We start from the raw sequence: 19,776 nt of genomic DNA, 5'->3' as shown, positions 1-19,776 counted from the left end.
AGGTTTGATATTTTTTTTCAGAATTAATTCAAATCTTCACTGATCCTAATAAAGTTCCATTCAACCAATACTAATATGTTAAAATCTCTACTGCTATAAACCAGTGGATCAAAAAAAGATGAAATTTCACAAACAAATGTAGCCAATGATGACAAATTACATATACCACCACTTCACCCAAACCTAATCTATTCCAAAGAGAACCCTAGTTATCAGCGATCACAATTAACTTCCAGTTTAAATGCTCTCCTTGATAGAAATACCTAATCCAGAATCTTCTTTTAGGTCTTGACTCAAAAAATGTACTTGCTCCATTCATTTATTCAGGCATATACATTTTTTTTTTAAACAATCAAGACAAGCCTTATAAACTCAAAGAGCTACCATGTTCGTCTACAGCAGATTTTACGAACATTCATGCCCAAGGTGGGATTTGAACCCAGAACCTGCTGGATAAGAGTAGGTATGCTCTCTCTACTTGGCAACCAGGTTGACAATTCTCTGAACTCTACAGCTGCTCTGAATGCTTTGACTTCTTATTTCTGAATTTTAATTTTCTGCAGAAGTACACAGAAATAAGATTATTTTCCTTAATGACTAAAATGTCACTTTTCTTTCTTTTTTTAATTTTAAATTTAATTTTTTTAAACTTTTTTAATTTTAAAGATTTGCTTGATTGATATCAAAGTATCTGCTGTTGTAAATTAAATGAAGACTATTGATTAACCACCAAAATACCATACAATACTCACTACTCCTGTAATGTTCACTTTTCTTTACCAATAGTCCTTCCAATAGACAGATTGGAAGTCTCCATTACACAATACTTGTCACAAGTCTTTCTTATAAAATGCTCTTCACACTCTCAACCTCATCATTTTGGCACTATACGATTTCAAAGGAAATGATCTGTATTCACTTTCTGTAGAATTATTATTCTCCCATTATAAATATTTAGCTCTATTCAGAGTTACAAAATAAATCTTAACATTCCATTTCCCACTGTGCATTAGTCTCAATGGCCTGTCACAAACAAGTAACTTAGCTTCTTTGAAAAACTTGTTTGTGATGCTTTGGATAGGATGGTTAATTCTGTCTGTGGTGTATTATGGCTGTCAATTGCACACATTCTTCTGGCCAGCTTTTCTATTATACAGGATGAAAATAACCACAAATTTCTGGGAGGAAAACCTTGCTACCTGCATAAGAGATTGGTTAACTCACCTGCAACTGAAAAGCTCTGATACATTTTCTTCTCATCCTAGATGGAATTCAAATCCAGGTGTTTCCAAACAAAGGGCATCATTGAAAAAATAAGTTAAAGAAGGAATCCTTGCTGGAATAAAAACTTGCAGCACTGACAAAATAAAGAAAACTTCCAGAGCATTATGAAATTATTTCCTTCTTTTAAATTTACATATACTTTGTCTATGTTATTCTGTTTTCAAAATTATTGCCAATTATTTAGTAATTTTTTCCATGAAATGCTGTAAACCTATAGTGCATTAATACTGTGGATGGGCTAGGATTTTTTTTTTTTTCAATTTTTTCCCCTACATAATTCAGAAATCCTGCTCTAGAGACTAAACATGGAACTTTCAAGCTATTTCAGCCCTCCAATAAGATGTAACTTTTGCCCACCCAGGTTTCCACCACTTTCACATCTAGATAGCAACATAGTAACTTTGCCCAAAAGACAAGGCTGGCTTACTGACATCATTCTTCTCTTCCAATTCCTAAAGTGGTGACCAAAGCAAAGTTCCTCCACCTTTACTAAGAGCTGCTCACACCATGTCACCCATGGTAGTCAGCCAGAGAGACAGAAGAATCCTTAATAAGCTAAACACAACAAGGCATCTGTTCTGGAAGATAACTTACTCACTGTGTTAAAAACTTGTGCCCAAGAATTAACACATATCCTATTCAACTAGAATCAATCCCATAGCATGGAAAAAGGCCTACATCCAGCCTATTCTAAAGAGAGATGATAAAAATCAGCCAGCAAAACACTATCCAATTGCTTGCACTTCTATCCTTTCAAAAACTATGGAGAAGGTCATTAAAAACTAACTTCTGCATCACCTGGAGACCTTACAGAATCCCCCATTCTAGAACCACAGCTGAACTTGTAAGCATTCATCACCCACCTTTGGACTCAGGCCATGGAAAAATTTAGAGACTCAGCTTTCTCCACCAATGCAGGAGTGTTCCAGGATTTTTGTATTTTCACCTACTATCTTCCTCCTGTATATAAATGACCTGTTCTCAGAGACTTTCAATCCTATTCACAGCTTTGCAGATGACAGCATGCTTCATTCCTCCTTTTCATTTGACAAACATTGTAGTACCCAATTGTTAGGATCCTCAACATCCAGGATGACTACTGTCCTTAAATCTGATCTCCTAGATTTATTCTAGTGGGGAGTAAGGACAACCTTGTAGACTTCAATACCACCAAAACAGTCCTGTCCGATCTCTCACAAGAAAGATCTCATGTTCCTTTCCCTAACTTTCAGTAATACCCAGATATCCAAATCGAGTTAGACCTCCCCTTTTTTTATGTGGCTCCGACCCACGAAAAGTTTATTTGTGAACCTATAGTACATTCGTAATGTGAGTAGGTTAAGGATTTTTCTATTTTTAATGATTTTATAAATATATATTTTTATTTATTTATTTATTTTTAACTGATTCAGAAGCCCTGCTCCAGAGACCAAATATGAAATTTTTTTCAAGCCACTTGTGGCCTCCAATAAGTGGGATGGTGGTCTCACACCATATGAAGAAATTCATCTCCTGCCTAAAGACATTCATAAACATCCATGCCCACAGCAGGATTCCAACCTACAACCTGTTTTTTTTTATTTTATTTTATTTTTTTATGCTGAGCCCATACATGAGAGGTTTGGTAGATGAACCTATAGTACATTAGTACCATGTATTGGTTGGTACTTGAAAGAAGGTACTTGTTCACATTGGATTTGAATGACTGCATATTGTATTCCTTAGGGAACACATCAAGGGGAAGACTGTTCCATAGTATAGCAGTTGCAGGGATGAAGGAGGAGGAGAAGAAACTTGTTCTGTGGGTTTCAAGGTGCACTGTGTAAGGATGTTGAGCAGCAGCCGCACGTGTTCCAACGAGCTTAGTACTAAGTGATGGGGAATTATTGATGCTATTTCGGATGAATATTTTCCATGGAAATATTTGTAGAAATCACAGTGCAGAGACCAATCGTTTGTGAGATTGGTCTCTGCACTGAGGGGGGGGGTGAGTTGGTAAGAGATGGGTCATTAATAAGTCTGATTGCTTTCCTCTGTATTGAGTCAAGTATTTTGAGGGAGTTTTTGGGGCCCCCACCCCATATATAGGAGCAGTACTCGATGGTTGGGTGGATTTGTGATTTGTATAAGGTTAACAGCCGTTCAGGGGTGAAGTAACATCTTGAGCGAAAGAGAAATCCTAGTTTTTTAGAAGCCGAGGATGCAATGGTTGTTATGTTTTTATGCCAGGAGAGATTTGATGTCAGGGTAATTCCAAGAAGAGAAATCGCAGATTGTCTGGAAATTTGGGTGTTGTCAAAAATAATACTGGGAGAAAATGGTTCTTTATTTTATGAGAAATGAGACAATACTGGGTTTTGTCTCATTGAAACTGACGAGGTTATCTGAGCCCCATTGGAGGATGGCTTGGAGGTCAGAATTGAGGGCAGTGGAGATTGCTGTTCTGAAGGTTGAGGTGAGTTGTGTGGAGTAAGGTTTATTAAAAGAAAGGGAGGAGTGCAATGTGCTGTCATCTGCAAAACTGTGTATTGGGTTGGAAGTAAGCTGAAGTAGGTCATTGATATATAGTAGGAAGAGGGTTGGTGAGAGGACAGAACCTTGAGGAACCCCAGCATCAGTTGAATGGTGAGAGGATAAAGAATCATCCACCACCACCACACACATAGTGTGTGTCAAGACAGAAAGCTGGCAATCCAACAACAGAGGTCTTGAGATAGACCAAATGATGGCAGCTTGCTTAGTAAGTCCTTGTGCCAGACCCGGTCAAACGCCTTGGAGATATCAAGTCAAACCACTTGAGATTCACCAAACTTCTCCATGGCATTCGTCCACAGATGAGTAACATATGTGAGCAGATTTCCTGTTGTTCGGCAGCAGTGGAATCCATACTGGCAGTCATTTATTAGACAGTTAGCTTGAAGGTGGTGTAGGAGTTGGGAATCGATGGTTTTTTCCATTACTTTAAACAGGACTGAGGTGAGCGAGAAGGGATGGTAGTGAGATGTCGCCCTTCTTGAATATAGGCCAATTTCCAGGTTGTGGGATAGATAACAGTGGAGTAAGACAGCATATATAAGCGACATAGGACGGGAGACGGTTCTGGTGCGCAAACCTTCAGGACAATTGGAGGAATGCCATCAGGGCCAGGAGACTTTTTTCTGTCTAATTTGGACAGTATTTTGCTGATCTCTTTCTGGCAAAAGGATATAGTGGGCATTGTATGTTGGGCATCTGGAATGGTTGGGGGACATTTGCCATTGTCAATTATGAGTGCATTGGAAGCAAAGTGTTGACCTTTTCTGTAGGTGATGATGCAATGGAGCTATCTGGGTATGATAGAGGTGAAAATAGTGTCGGGCAGAAGTTAAGGCCGATTGCTTTGCCGAGGGACCAAAAGGCTTGGCTGCCATTTGGACAGGCTGCTAATTTCCTGCTTTTTGCTCTTTTGAACTCTGTTTTGGAAGCATTGATTTTTTTTTGCATTTATTTCTGGCTTTGATATAAGCTCTAAAGAAGGATGAGGTTCTTGATTTGAGTCAGTAATGGTATATGTTTGGTTTTTCATTTGTACAGCCTTGGTGCATCTTTTGGAAAACCAGGGTTTAGTTAGGGAATGGCAGGTCAGAGTACTGTGGGAAATGTATGATTCCATGCCAGTGAGGATTACTTTGGTTATGAGTTCGGTGCATGTGTTTGGGTTGGAAGGTCAGAAGCAATAGTTTAACCATGGGAATGAAGCATAGAAGTTACGGAGGCTGTCCCACTTGGCACTGTTATAATGCCAAACTACTCTTGTATTCTAGGAGTGGCTGTGTAAGCAATGTTGCATGGGGGAGGAGATGAGCAATAAGTTGTGGTCTGAATTGCCTAGCAGGCTCTCTACATTGGCTGTGTATTTGGAAGGGTCATTAGTCAGGAAGAGGTCTAGGGTATTTGGAGAATGGTTTGGGTTATCGGGTATTCTGGTTGGCATCTGAACTAGTTGTGTAAGGTCATTAATGATGGCAAATGTTTCAGCATCTCTGCCTGCAAGATCTGTACAGATGGTGGAGGAAAGCCAGTTGGTGTTGTGGACATTAAATCTCCTAGGAGAATGATTTTACTGTCGGGAAAGTGGGACTGGAGGAAGTCAATTTTTAAGGAGAGGAAATTGAAGAGCTCAGAGTGGTTGGTTGCATTAGGGGAGCGATAGAAACAGCATATGAATTTGATTGAGTTGGGTAGGGATATTTTCATCCAAAGAAAGTCAAAGTTGGGTGCTCTCTGGCAAGGTATGTTGGAGCGGATGTATGCACAGATGCGACCCTTGGGTCGAAAGGAGTTAAAGAGTGTGTAGTTTGAAAGGTTGAGGTGAATAGTGCTGGAGGGAGGTGAGATTTGAGTTTCTTCCAGAAAGAGTAGGTGGGGATTTGGTAGACTTTACGTGGTAGTGGCAGGGCCGTCGCAAGATTAGATCGCGCCCTGAGGCAAACAATGAAATATCACCCCTGATGGATTATAAAGCAAAAAAATACAAGAAAATATCCAATTGCTATTTTGTTTTCATTACAAGAAAAACATTAATGCAAAACAATTACATAATAATATTAATTAAATGTTTGCTCTACAGGGATATCACACAATAAAATTGTTTTTAAGCACTTCTAAATTTAAATTATAAGCTATGTCTGCCTCTATCGATATAGTTGCTAGACCAAGTTGCTTTCTTAAGTCATTACTGTTCACAAATAATTTTTAATCAGTTTAAGCTTCGAAAATATTTTTTCCGCACTTTCTACGCTAACAGGAATTGCTAATGCTATCCTTAGGGCAGTAGTTACATTGTTACGTTGGGAAAAATTTCAACAAGATTCTGGTTATATATACTGGGTGATTATAAAATAACGTCAAGTGTTCAGAGCCCCTCTAGCGAGTAATGTATTGGACGAAACACACCAATATTCGGTAGACGTACACAGTGGAACATGGGGATTCGATTTAACGAAAAAAAAAGTACCAAAAGTCGCCAACAGGGAAATTTTGGCGCTGCCAAATTAATTTTAGTAGGTGTGACTAATGAATGATTAAATGGCAAATGAGGGACAGCACACATCATTTCATGACATTTATTGTTAATTACAAATGAGGTTCAATATGACCACCATTCTGATGTTCCAGGAACTGCATACGGTGCACGACATTATCCAGCGGCTCGCAACACATCGAAATTGATTTGTCTCATGTGTAACGTTATTCGATCTTTCAAAGTTGGAATATCGGGTACATGTCCTTGATACACAATGCTTTTAAGAAATCTCCACAGCCAAAAGTCACAAGGATTGAGATCAGGCGATCTTGGTGGCCATCGCGTGGGAAATGCACGACTAATGATTCTTCTGTCAGAGAAATGTTGTCGCAAAACATGCTGTACCTGAAGTCCAATGTGGGGTGGTGCACCATCCTGGATGAAGATGGTCGAATCATGAAATCCTCTTTGCTGCAGTTGTGGAACCACAAAGTTCTGTAGCATATTGGCATACCTGTTAGCATTGACGGAACAGGTCACTGGTCCATTTTGGCAAATTTCCTAGTAAAAGTATGAACCGATGATAAAAGATGCTGTAAATCCGCACCACTGTGATGCAGATTTACAGCATCTTTGCTGGACTTTGGGCGAGTGGATAGGCATCTACAGATGCATGTGCGGATTAGTTGCAGCCCAAATGTGACAGTTGCATGTGTTAATATTGCCGTTCAAATAAAAGTGTACTTCGTCACTCCATAAAATCTGCCACGGCCATGCATGATCCACTTCCATGCACGCTAAGAAGCTCAAAGATAAGTCAATTCGTGTGGTTGCATCACCAGGGCGCAATTCTTGAACATGACTGATTTTATAGGGGTAAAACTTCAACATCTGATGTAGGATTTTTCACACCGTTGTATATGCGATATCCGTTTGCCGGGATATTGCTCGTACACTGCTGGTACCCTGCACATTCGTCATCTCCTGTTCCACAATAGCAGTTGCAACTTGTTGGTGATTGATTGGTTTGCATCCCCTGCCTACCTGCACTGCTAGAGTTCCAGTAGTTTCAAATCGCCGAATCGGTTTTCGTAAGTTTGTTACGCTAATCGGTCCTTTTCGTAAATTTTTCATATGCCAAAAATCACGAAGACAAGCACTGGCATTATTGTTCTGCTGATAATAGAGTTTGACTAACAAAGCATGCTCACATAAGGTAAGAGGCATCCAAAAGCAGTTCGTCTACTAATGATAAGAAATCTCACAGGCTTTCCTTTTATTGCATGATCGCTCACAAGAAATGCGATAATGCAAATTAACATTTTACTCGGTAAACAGCGCCAAAATTTCCCCTGTTGGCGACTTTTGGTACTTTTTTTTTTTCTCGTTAAATCTAATCCCTATGTTCCACTGTGTACGTCTACTGAATATTGGTGTGTTTCGTCCAATACATTACTCGCTACGGGGCTCTGAACACAATGTTATTTTATAATCACTCGGTATATTCAAGATACCAAGTAATTTTATATAAACTTGGTTTTTAATCCTATTTCCCAAGTGAGCAAACAGACAAGTAAGTCAAGTTATGTTGGGATAAATTTCTACAATATTTTGGTTATATATATTCAAGATATCAAGTAATTTTTTATAAACTTTGTTTTTAATCCTATTTCCCAAGTGAGCAAACAGACATGTAAGTCAAGTTTGCACCTGCACGTAGTCCAAGTCCTACAATGAGTTGCCTAGAGTGGTACTAGCATGAGTTGCCTCTGACTTGCACTACATGCAGGTGAAAACTCGACTTACTTGTGTGTTTGCTCACTTGGGAAATAGGATTAAAAACCAAGTTTATATAAAATTACTTGGTATCTTGAATACATAATATACCCAAGTTAAAAAACTTAATATATATATATATGATAAAATTCAGTGAGGACCACTTTTCTCTTGTATTTTTGAGAGAATTTTTAATTCTTCAAATAAATCTATTGTATTTACATCAGATGTTGTAAAATATCTTGTTGCCCTAATTATTATTATTATGGGCAAATCACAGGAGTCCTTAGACTCATCGAGGGAGGCCCTAAACATCAAGTCAAGAACTATTCAGCATTTGTGCAGTATCTATCATACTTTGCTATGAACTCATTCACAGTCATGGCACCCACAACAGACTCTGAAAACCTAATGTGGTAACCTTTTCATTTCAAAATACATAACCTTACACTTTGCCACATTAAACTGACATTCCGTTATCCTTTTCCCAGTCTGCCAATCTACCCAAATCATCCTGCAAAATTTTAACATAATTTGTGTGAACTATTGCTCTACCCAACATCAGCAAATAACTGAATAGTTCCTCTCAGTCCTTTCCTTTATAGTTAATGTACACATTAAACAGTAGTGGTCCAAGAACAGAACCCTGCGCCACACCACTAGTCACAGGCCTTCTTCTGGACTCTATTTCTGAATAAACTACTCTCTGATTTCTCTTCATCAACCACCCTCCTATCCATCTCACGAACCCTACTATCTTGATTTTGCGAACAACAAATAGAGAATAAACGGGAAAAGCAATTAATTGATAATTGCAGTGTTCTCATTAATGTCATTATCTTTATCATCAGGTTGAGATTACGATGCACTAAATCATTTGTTTTTTATTTACGCACAATGATCGACTGAATTCAAAGTAAAAAGGGAATAAAAAACCCTTGGCGAATCCCTTCTGAGATGTAATAAAGTCTCTTTGTGATAGGACATGCACAGCATTATTTATTTCGTTGAATGTTATGAGATCAATTTAAACATTAACTCCTTGATAAATTTAAGTGTGGCATACCTTATTTTCGTATTCTAGAAACAGTGGATGTGGTAGAGAACTTTGCATCTTCAGTTTCTTCCCAGTAATGCCATTACTCTCTCTCTCACACACACACACACACACACAGACAGACAGAGGAGATTGTCCATCATTCTTCCCCTTTTAAAAGCAGAATTTTTCTTAATAGGACTATCTTAGTTGGAGATATTAATAAGATCTCCACTAAGTAAACAGAATTCCCTTATGTTATGATGATCTTTGATTATCTCAGATTATCATAAGCAATAGCACACGTGACACATATATGTTTTAAAAACATGTTCGTCTAACTCTAACGCATAATTTATAATTGAATAATATGAAATAATTTTATAATTTTAGTAACACTGACATATTAGCTCTCAGGCAAAGACCATTTGGGAGAAGCTATAATAATATTTTATTAAAACATGAATAATTATAAAGATTTTTTTTTAACATTTATGTTAGAATAAATTACAAACTTGTGAAAGAATCATTTTAATTTCTAATAATTCTTCAATAAAAACAAAAATTATCAAATTTAAAATTCCAGTAATGGGAACAGTGTAATAAAACGAATGAAAATGTTTTTTTTTGTTTGGAAGAAGGAAAATTGGTGAAATCCGTCTCTATAGTTGTTAGTTTTAACTGTAAGGGGGGGGGGCATGTTAAAAGGATGATTTCGTTTTTCTCCCAACACTTTGACAAACACTGACGTTAAAATTGCAGCAAAAGGCATAAGACAGGCACAAATAATGGAATAGAATACAGTTAAAAATCACACACATCTTAAAGAATATTTTTTCCAAGTATACATTAACAAATACTTAAAAGAGGCTACAATCTAATAACCCTTGAAATTCAAGAAATATAATTCCATGATATTTTCAGATTGTTATTAAATTTTATAATAAAAGTACATAAGAAAATATGAGATGCATAAAAGATTTAATTTTTTTTTAAAATTATTGACTAAGTTACCTTAAAAATAAATTTAAAAATTTAATAATAATTATTATTGTTTAAATTATTGTAAATACGATAATAATAAAGATATAATAATTAATAAAATCAATTATTATCATGAAATTAGTATAAAGGTAACCACTAAATCTAATTATCACTCATTATAAACAGATATCAGGAAGAAAGAAAAGCTATATTCATTATTTAAATAAATAAGAAACAAAGAATATGCATGTGTAATTTTTAGGAACTTTATACTCTTAATTCTAACATAAATTATAAACTAAATTTACTGTTTCATCATTACGCTAACGTTTAACTTTTAGCATTTCTAACGATCACAGTTTACATTGAAATACTTTTCTGAATTACAATTTTATTTTAAAAATAAAAGATTCATTTTATGCATAATTATTTCAATACAGTGCCTCCTACCGCAATATGGCTGAACAAGTGCCCTTATTAAGCGTCGTCGTGAGGCAGGCTGCTTCTATGCTACACCCTGTCGATGGTACAGGGTAGTGGATACTATTTAGGTTAGGATTTAGGTCACGGATGTTGGTGAAGTGGATTTGTAAGGTTTTGTGGGTCAAATGTTTGACCGCAGTGGTCTTGCACATTTCCTATGCAATGCCTGCATACTGGTTCCTATGGTAGCTGTTAGTGGTATCACTTGGTTTTTGCACCAATTTAGCTTGTCTGTAGTCAATGGTCAAGCTGTGGTGACCATTTTGATGTTGTTCTGCAAGTTGTCTTCAAAGCTAGTATCCTTGTTCTCTTTATGCAAATGATAAATCTGGTCGAGCACATATGTGCGATTGTGGACAAGTATCTTTGAACTTGTTGATTGCTGTTATTAGTTTTGATGTGCTTGTCGGATTGTTGCAAGTCACTTTTACAAGGCATGGAAAGTTCGTTCTGTCCTTTCTTTTGTTTATGAGTCCAAAATGATGACACCTGATATTTTTAGGATTGATGTTGCATTCTTCTGCTAATTTAATAATGTCTTCTTTTAGTGCATTTCCGTTTTCTTTTGGAAAGTTCAAAATGACGGTGCTGAATTTTTTGTTTTTGCCTTCCATCGAGTAATGCACCGATGATGTGATTATTTCATGGAGTTCATTCGCGGGGAAGAGTGAACTTGCATTGCAGTGCTGAATGTCAGTTGATTCGAGCTTGGTTTCTAGTGCTCGTATTTTGGAAGAAAGAGTTTCCTTCACAGCACTGATGTGCTGTTTGAGGTTTTCAATTTGTTTGCCTAAGTTCAACAGCTGTTTTACAGATGGAAGGCACAGCGAACAGAAATAGGGCTGGTTAAGTTCAATATATATCTTGTGTGCCAATTCATCCATTTTTATGCAGCAAGCGTGTATCCAGTGGCAACAGAATACGCACATTATACTTTTTTTTTAATTGCTGATATCAATTTTGCAGCTGTGGCACTTTGTGGTTTTGTCGGCAATTGACGGTGCTACACTGGCAAGACACATGTGTGTTCATAGTTGGATTTTGTTGCTGCCATCTTTGCTTCACACAGTTGGCATAGCAGGCCTTTGCACATGGTCGATTTTTAGATCTAAATATAACTGGTTTAATGCACTCACAGGTTTTGCTGGAGTTTTCTGCTCCTTAGTACCCACTGTTAAGATTTCCGTTTGATGTTTAATTTGAATAGGAAACTCTTGCAATAGCAATAAAATGCGGGAGCACTAGTTTATAATAGTTCACTCACAGATGCCACATGGTGTTTCGTCGATTGGTTGAAGATTAGATAAATTAATCAATTGCCCAACTGGGCCAGCAATATTCTTTGACTGACCAACTTTCCTGGGACAAATACATCTTAGCCATAGCTTCTGCAGCCATCTCTACAGCTGTTAACTCTGTAAAATCCCAAATCTTCCCAACCATGGAATATGTCTCACATCTGGAGTGTTGCAGTGAAATCCTCTCTAATGCTGCTCAAGGCTACTGCCCTGCAGAAGAGGGCAATCTGTTTAATTAATGATTCCCCTTTCACACACAGAATCACATCAATTCCTCTCTCAGATGTTTAGTTTCTGCCTGTTCTACTTGAAACTTGCTAAACCTAAACCAACTTCTCTGCCTCCTCTTTCATTTCATTTGCCTCTGTTCTTTGGAACAGCCTCTCTCACTATGCCTTCCTCAAAGAAAAATGTTAACAGATTTCTCCATTCCTCTTATCCACACATAGCACTGATAATTACGGGTATCTCCATGGAGTCAGTAGACTCATCGCAGGAGACCCAAACTATCAAAACAATATCTATCATATCTCTTCTTGAATTCATTTACAGACGAAGAACTTACAACTGAATCAGGCAATGCATTCCATTCATTCACCACCCTCCAGGTGAAAAACCTCGTTCTCACACCCTTGTTAACCACACTATTCCTTAATTTCCAAGGATGACCTCTGTGCTTAGGCCATTGTTTAATTTGTACATAAACGATATAGGAAATGGCTTAAAGGGAGATATTCAGTTGTTTGCTGATGATGCAAAGTTGGGTAGGGCAATAAAAAATCAAGCTGATGTTGAGAGTTTGCAGGATGATTTAAATAAGCTGGCAAAAGGTAATGGATGTCAGTTCAATGTGGAAAAGTGTAAAGTTATGCATTTTGGGATTAAAAGATTACCAGCTGAGTATGACATTGATGGAATGGTACTCCAAGAGATTGATGAGGCTAGGGACTTAGGGGTGTTGGTAGATAGGGACATGAAGTTCAGGGGCCACACTAAGGTGTCCAAGATTGCACATAGGATTACTTGGTTATTGAGGAACACACTAACATTCAGAGATAAAGAGGTTATTATTCCCCTTTATAAAGGATTGATACTTCCACATTTGGATTACTGTGCTCAGGTCTGGTTACCTGCATTCCATGGAGATGAGAAGGTTGTCAAGAGGGTTCAAAGGAGAGTAACTAAGTTGGTGAGTGATGTAAAAAATGCTCCCTACATTGATAGATTGAGAGCTTGTGGATTGCAGAGGTTGGTTGATAGGCAGAGAAGAGGGGGATATGATAGAAACATTTAAATTACTAAAAGGTTTTTATAAAATTGATGCAGGGAAAATGTATAACTGATCAGTTGTGTGATAGTGATGGAAGAACAAGAGGTCATCCCTGGAAATTAAGGAAAAGTGTGGTTAACAAGAGTGTGAAAGCAAGGTTTTTTGCCTGGAGGGTGGTGAATGAGTGGAATGCATTGCCTGACTCAGTTGCAGTTCTTCGTCTGTAAATGAATTCAAGAAGGGATATGATAGATATTGTTTTGATAGCCCACGATGAGTCTACTGACTCCATGGAGATACCTGTAATAATAATAATAATTATTATTATTAAGAGAGACCTCCAGGGAATCAGGGACTCATCGAGGGAGGCCATGTACTACATGCACCAGCTATCTTACTTATTCTTAAATTCATTCACACTGCTTGCACTCACAACATCAAATGGCAATCCATTCCAATCACACACCAGCCTATGAGAGTACTAGCCCTCACCTCCTTCTTAGCTGTATTCATTCTCAGCTTCCAAGGATGCCTTCCTGTCCTTTCCCCATCCTCTATAAATTGCAATATTGTATGACCCTTTAAGAAGTTTGTAAGTCTCAATCACCCTTCTTTCTCCTGTTTGCTAGTGTCTGCAGTCTACAAAATCTCACTCTGTCTTCATAATCAGTATTCCACAATTCTGATATAATTTTTAACATTTTCCTTTGCACTCTCCCCAATATATCAGAATCACAACAGAAACCAGGAGACCAGACCTGCGCACAATAGTCCAAGTGAGGTCTTATCAAGGCCTTGTAAAGAGGAAAAATGACATCTTATCTTTACATATGAAGGTATGTTTCAGCACTGCAATTATCTTTTGAGTTGTATTTCCAATCTTTATTATATGACTCCCAGACTTCAACTTCCTATTTACTAAAACTCCAAGATCCCTAGCATCATCAGTTTCTTCTAGCATAATCCCACCAATATAATATGACATTGGATATCCAATCACGCTGAAGTGAATAACTTTACATTTAATGATATTGAACCAACATCCATTTTTTCATGCCCACAATTCAAGCCTATTCAAAGCATTCGGCAAGTACTGCATATCAGCAGCATTCCTGATTAACGTACCTATCTTTGCTTCATCAGCAAATAGTTGTATGTCACTTGTCAAATCATTCCCAATATCATTAATATACAGACAGAATAACAGCAGACCAAGCACTGATCCTTGACAAATAACCTTAAATCTTGCAGACTCACATCCCCATATACCACTTTTTGATATCTGTCAGTCAGTCAGCCATCCTCTTATCCATGATAATATTCTATAACCCAAATCCATATTCTCTAATTTATGCAACAGGCCTTGGCAATCCATAACAGAGTACAATGCTGTATTCTGTCAAAAGCTTTAGCAAAATACGAAAGTATCATGGTGTATCCACTCCCCTTGTCTAGTTCAATGGTAACATTGTTATAGAATGTGAGGAATTCTTGTAGAATAAGCTTATACGTTGGTAACACATGACTATTAAATTATTTAAGGAATTTACAACGTATACTGGAATATTAATTAAAAAAAAACTTTAATAAATACCTCCTATATTGCCATCTTCATGGGAATATACAACTATGATATGTGCATGCAGGCACCACAAAAAGCAAATGAGGCAGAAGAGAGAAACTACTGTTGTTCCTAGAGTCCTAAAGGTGTCCCCTAATGGGCTATATTGAGTTGTCCTGGCTTTGGGCTAAAGTTCTCAAGAGGTAAGCTTCCCAAATTTGGGGCAGTCTCATGAACCCAAATTTGTTGAGGTTTGGAAAGTTTTTTTTAGAGCCGAGGCTGATTCCATGAATAATCTTTCATATTTAAATTTGCTGCGGTGTATTAACGTGGGCTTTCTTCCAATGTATTCTGTGGCGGGTATCCAGATCATGGTCTGCAAGCCCAGAGTGGCTATACTGATGAAACCAAATGTAGTCTTTGTATTCCGAAATCCTGACATTTGCTGTCCTGCCTGTTTGGTCAAAGTAGGACAGTTAAGAGCTGCAAGGGACCTGGTATACCCCAGGTAGGTCTAGGGGAAGTGGATAAGGGATGGCAATTTCTTATATGGTTTGTAACAAGAAGTCAGGTAATATTTTTTTAATATTTTAGTTAACTTTTCAGAGGTGCCCCAGATATAGGGAATGGTGATGGATTTAATGTAATCTTTGTTATGAAGGGGGGGGGGAGGTTGTGGTCAACTGGTTTTAATATTTTTTGGGCGTAAGATAAGAATGTGGTTTAGTTCAGTGGTTAGGGCATTGTCATCTGAACAGATTAATTTTGCCTTATTATATAGTGGTTTTATAACCCATAATGTTGTGAGGGGGGGGGGGATTGCTGGTGAATGTATCTGCCTGTATGGGTAGGTTTTCTGTAAACAGAGAAAACCAATGATCCATCAAGGATCTACTGCAGCCACTGCAAGACTTCATACCTCTGTACTTGAGCATTTCAGGTCAAATATCATCTACTACTTTTCCACATTTTAGGCTTTTGATGACTTTTTCCACTTCAAGTTGGATACGTATTCCTGACTGCATGCCTGTTGAGTGTTTTTTTACCACTGTGCTATCATTGCTTGTTTGATTTAGCAATTTTTTGTAATAATTACTCCATATTCCATTAGGTATATGTGGAATTACCGTGCTGGCAAGTATAACAAGCTTAGGAGATTGCTTGGATCAGTGCCATGGCATGTACAACTGCAAGGGCTGGACATTGATAGAGCATGGGAAGTGGTCAAGGAGCATTTACAGGAGGCTATGGCTGATTGTATACTTAGGGTCCGAATAGCAAAACAAGTAGGGGTCAAATGGATGAATAACACCATTAAGCTTGAACTGCAAAAAAAGAAAACTGTGGAGGGAATTTAAAGAAAAGGGTGACCTGCAGGCACACGAATGGTATAAAGTGCAGGCCAGAAGGGTAATGAGTGTGGTAAAAAAAGCAAAAGCAGATTATGAAAGGAAACTAGCTATGCAAGCAAAAGAGAATCCCAAACAGTTCTTTCAATATGCTGCAAGCAAGAAAAAACTGCACATGGCAAAATGATTTTAAGGAATGACGATGGTAAGGAGGTCACTGAATCAGACGATATAGTGGAGTTACTGAGCGTGCTCTTTGCAAAAGTATATCATCCAGGTGGTGACATTGAAGAAATGAAGGAACCATTAGTTTATATGGGAATTGTGATGAACGAAGTGGAGGTGAATAGTCTATTACAGAACCTTAATGGGAATACATCTGTGGGATTGGATGGTATACCGGCACGGGTCTTGCGTGAAGTGGCTAAGGAATTATCAGATTCCTTAGCCGCTTGATCCTAGGATCCCTTGACCATGTTGTTTAATCTGAGTCTCAGGTCTGGTTTAGTCCCAAAGGTATGGAAAGAGGGGAAAATAGTTTCACTGCATAAAGGAGGATCCAAGACTACAGTTGCAAATTACGACCGATCAGCATGTCAGGAGTTGTTGTCAAGGTCTTGGAGAAAGTAGTCAAGGGAAAAATACAGGAATGGATTGATGAAAATGAGATACTGTACAGGGGACAGCATGGCTTTGTGAAGGGTAGATCATGCCTCAGTAACTTGCTCAAGTTTTATAACCAAAGTCCCAAAGGTGTGGAAAGAGGGGAAAATAGTTTCACTGCATAAAGGAGGATCCAAGACTACAGTTGCAAATTATCGACCGATCAGCATGTCAAGAGTTGTTGTCAAGGTCTTGGAGAAAGTAGTCAAGGGAAAAATACAGGAATGGATTGATGAAAATGAGATACTGTACAGGGGACAGCATGGCTTTGTGAAGGGTAGATCATGCTTCAGTAACTTGCTCAAGTTTTATAACAGGGTGACGAATGAACTGAATAAGGGTAATGGGTTTACAGTGATACTGCTGGACCTGGCAAAGGAGTTTCACAGGATACCACATGCAATTCTAATCTATAAACTGCAATGTATGGGAATGGATATAGGGCTGGTGAGATGGATAGGAGGGTGGGTGATGGAGAGATACCAGAGAGTAGTTTACTCAGGAGTAGAGTCCAAAAGACAGCCTGTGACTAGTGGTGTGCCACAGGGTTCTGTTCTTGGACCACTGCTGTTTAATTTGTTCATTAACGATATAGGGAAGAAACTGAGAGGAATGGTTCATTTGTTTGCTGATGATGCAAAGTTGGGTAGGACGATAGTGAATGCAGAAGATGTCAAAATTTTGCAGGATGACTTGGATAGATTGGAGTTCTGGGCTAAGGAGAATGGATGTCAATTTAATGTGACAAAATGTAAGGTTATGAATTTTGGGGTGAAAAGATTAGCAACAGTATACCACATTGGTAGAACTGTACTCCAGGAGATTGATGAGGCCAGGGACTTGGGAGTGTTGGTGGATAGGGAGATGAAGTTTAGGGGGCATTGCAAAAGTAGCTAAATCAGCTCATCAACTCACTTGGTTGTTGAAAAATACCTTGACGAGCAGAGACCAGCAAGTTATTGTACCTCTGTACCGAGCCTTGATAAGACCTCATCTCGACTACTGTGCCCAGATTTGGTCACCTCAGTTCCATCTTGATGGGGAGGAGGTAGAGAGGATCCGGAGGGGAGTGACTAAGATGGTGGCGGGTCTATGGAATGAACCATATGAGAACAGGTTGAAGATTTGTGGGTCGTAGAAACTGGTTGATAGGCAGAAGAGGGGAGATATGACTGAGACATTCAAATTGCTAAAGGGATTCTATAGGATAATTCAGAGGATATTTTTGAGATCAGGACTGGTGGTGGGAGAACTAGGCGACACCTATGGAAGCTGGGCAAGAGTGTGGTTAGCAGGGGTGTTAGAGCTGGGCTCTTTACTTTTAGAGTGGTAAATGAGTGGAATAAGCTACCAGAGTCTGTTGTGGGTGCTATGACGGTGAGCGAGTTCAAGGCAAGGTATGATAGATACTGTGAGAATGTCATATAGTTGTGTGGATATGATGTTTAGGGCCTACCTCGATGAGTCTAAGGACTCGCTGGAGTCGCCTGAAATAATAATAATAATAATACTTCAAGGATATCTTGTTCTACAATTTCATGTCAGCTTTTTCATCTCTAATTCCTTTTACAGCATCTTTCCTCCATTTCTGAGCTTCTTCGACAACCTATAGAATATCTTGCCACTTTCTTGATATTTATTTCCTATGTTCTTACCAAAGTCTTCCAATGACTTTTGTTCAGCTAGTTTTATACAGTGTTTAGCTTTCTTACATTTGTCTCTGTATTCAATAAGAGCACAAGGTTATTTGCCAGGAACGTTTGATATGCTTTCTTCTTTTCCTTCACTGCCACTTTAACTTCTTGTGTCCACCATGGAGTTCTGATTTTTGTATCCTTACAGACAACATCACCACATGCCTCTCTGGCTGAATTAATCAGTGCTTTCTTCAGGGTTTGCCACTGAATCACCTAGGTATGGTTCCTGTTATCCAACTCTTTCATTTTTTCTTGAATAATGTTTCTGTATTTTTGTCTACAGTTCACATCTGAGAGCTGCTCAACTTTTATTCACTTTAAAACTTTCTTACATGTTCTTTCTTCTTCTTCACTTCACTGGGCATCTACAGATACCGTACTGAAAAGAACATCTACATGTTCTTTTCAATATGAAATCTGATTTTATTCTGCTCAAGACTAAATAGTGATCTCTTCCAATTTCATATCCTCTGTACACTCTGGTGTCCAGCACCAGGAAGAAAACATCACTATAAACAATAACATAGTCAATGACACTTTCTTATTCCTTGCCTCTTCTCTCCATGTGAATTTGTGCACATTTTTATGTTGGAACATTGTGTTAATAATAACCAGTCCATGTCCTTAGCAGAAATCCAACAGATATTTGCAATAATTATTAGCTTTGTTCTTTTCTCAAAATCTTCCCAAAATATTTTTTTATGTCTGACAATCATTTCCTACTCTGCTATTTAGATCTCCAACAAGATCCAACTTTTCATTTTTCACTGTGTCAGTTGTTTTCTCTAAAGTCTCAAAAAATTCCTCCACTTCTACTTTAGTAGAACCTTCTGTGGGACCATAGGCTTAAACAAGTCTCATTGTCCAGTTCTCCATCCTGATATTTGCTGACGTCACCACTTGAGACTGCCTACCATTCAATGGCTACTCCTTTTCCTTGATTGTCATTGCCTAAATATAACATTTTGTATTTATTGCTCAGAAAGATCTCACCAGATTTTGTCTTTTTTGTTTCAGCCACCAGTATTATATATCTGGTACTTATCCAATTCCTCAGCTAGCTCCATTTCTTTGCCATTCAGGCTTCTTTTGTCGATAGTACTGATCTTGAACTCTGGTGATGCTAAGTTGGGTGTGCTTTAGGATTTGTTTCAATAGCTGACTTCTGCTGCTTGTTCTGGTTCTTTGTCAAAAACAACGAGGGCCTTGTTTAACCGGGCAACGCTCCAGCCAGCATGAAATTCTATCATGTTGTACCATCATTTTATATTTTGGTTTAAGCCAATAAGAATACAAATTGGTCAACTAAATCCCAAACTGCCAACCCATCCTGGTTCGTTCAGTATCAAGGTGGATATCTAACAGGGTGC

At 38.1% G+C, this 19,776-nt stretch overlaps 1 protein-coding gene across 3 annotated transcripts in view; it reads right to left on the bottom strand.

The window, feature by feature from the left end:
- Positions 1-19,776, bottom strand: part of LOC150097965 (stromal interaction molecule homolog) — a 279,318-nt gene that overhangs the window by 99,043 nt on the left and 160,499 nt on the right. The gene's annotated exons all lie outside the window — the stretch shown is intronic.

Source organism: Typopeltis vanoorti, chromosome 16, assembly GCF_054136105.1.
Source record: "Typopeltis vanoorti isolate ZY-2024b chromosome 16, IOZ_Tvanoo_1.0, whole genome shotgun sequence".
Classification (NCBI taxonomy): Eukaryota; Metazoa; Arthropoda; class Arachnida; order Uropygi; family Thelyphonidae; genus Typopeltis; species Typopeltis vanoorti.
This window is presented reverse-complemented; position numbering and strand designations above follow the sequence as displayed.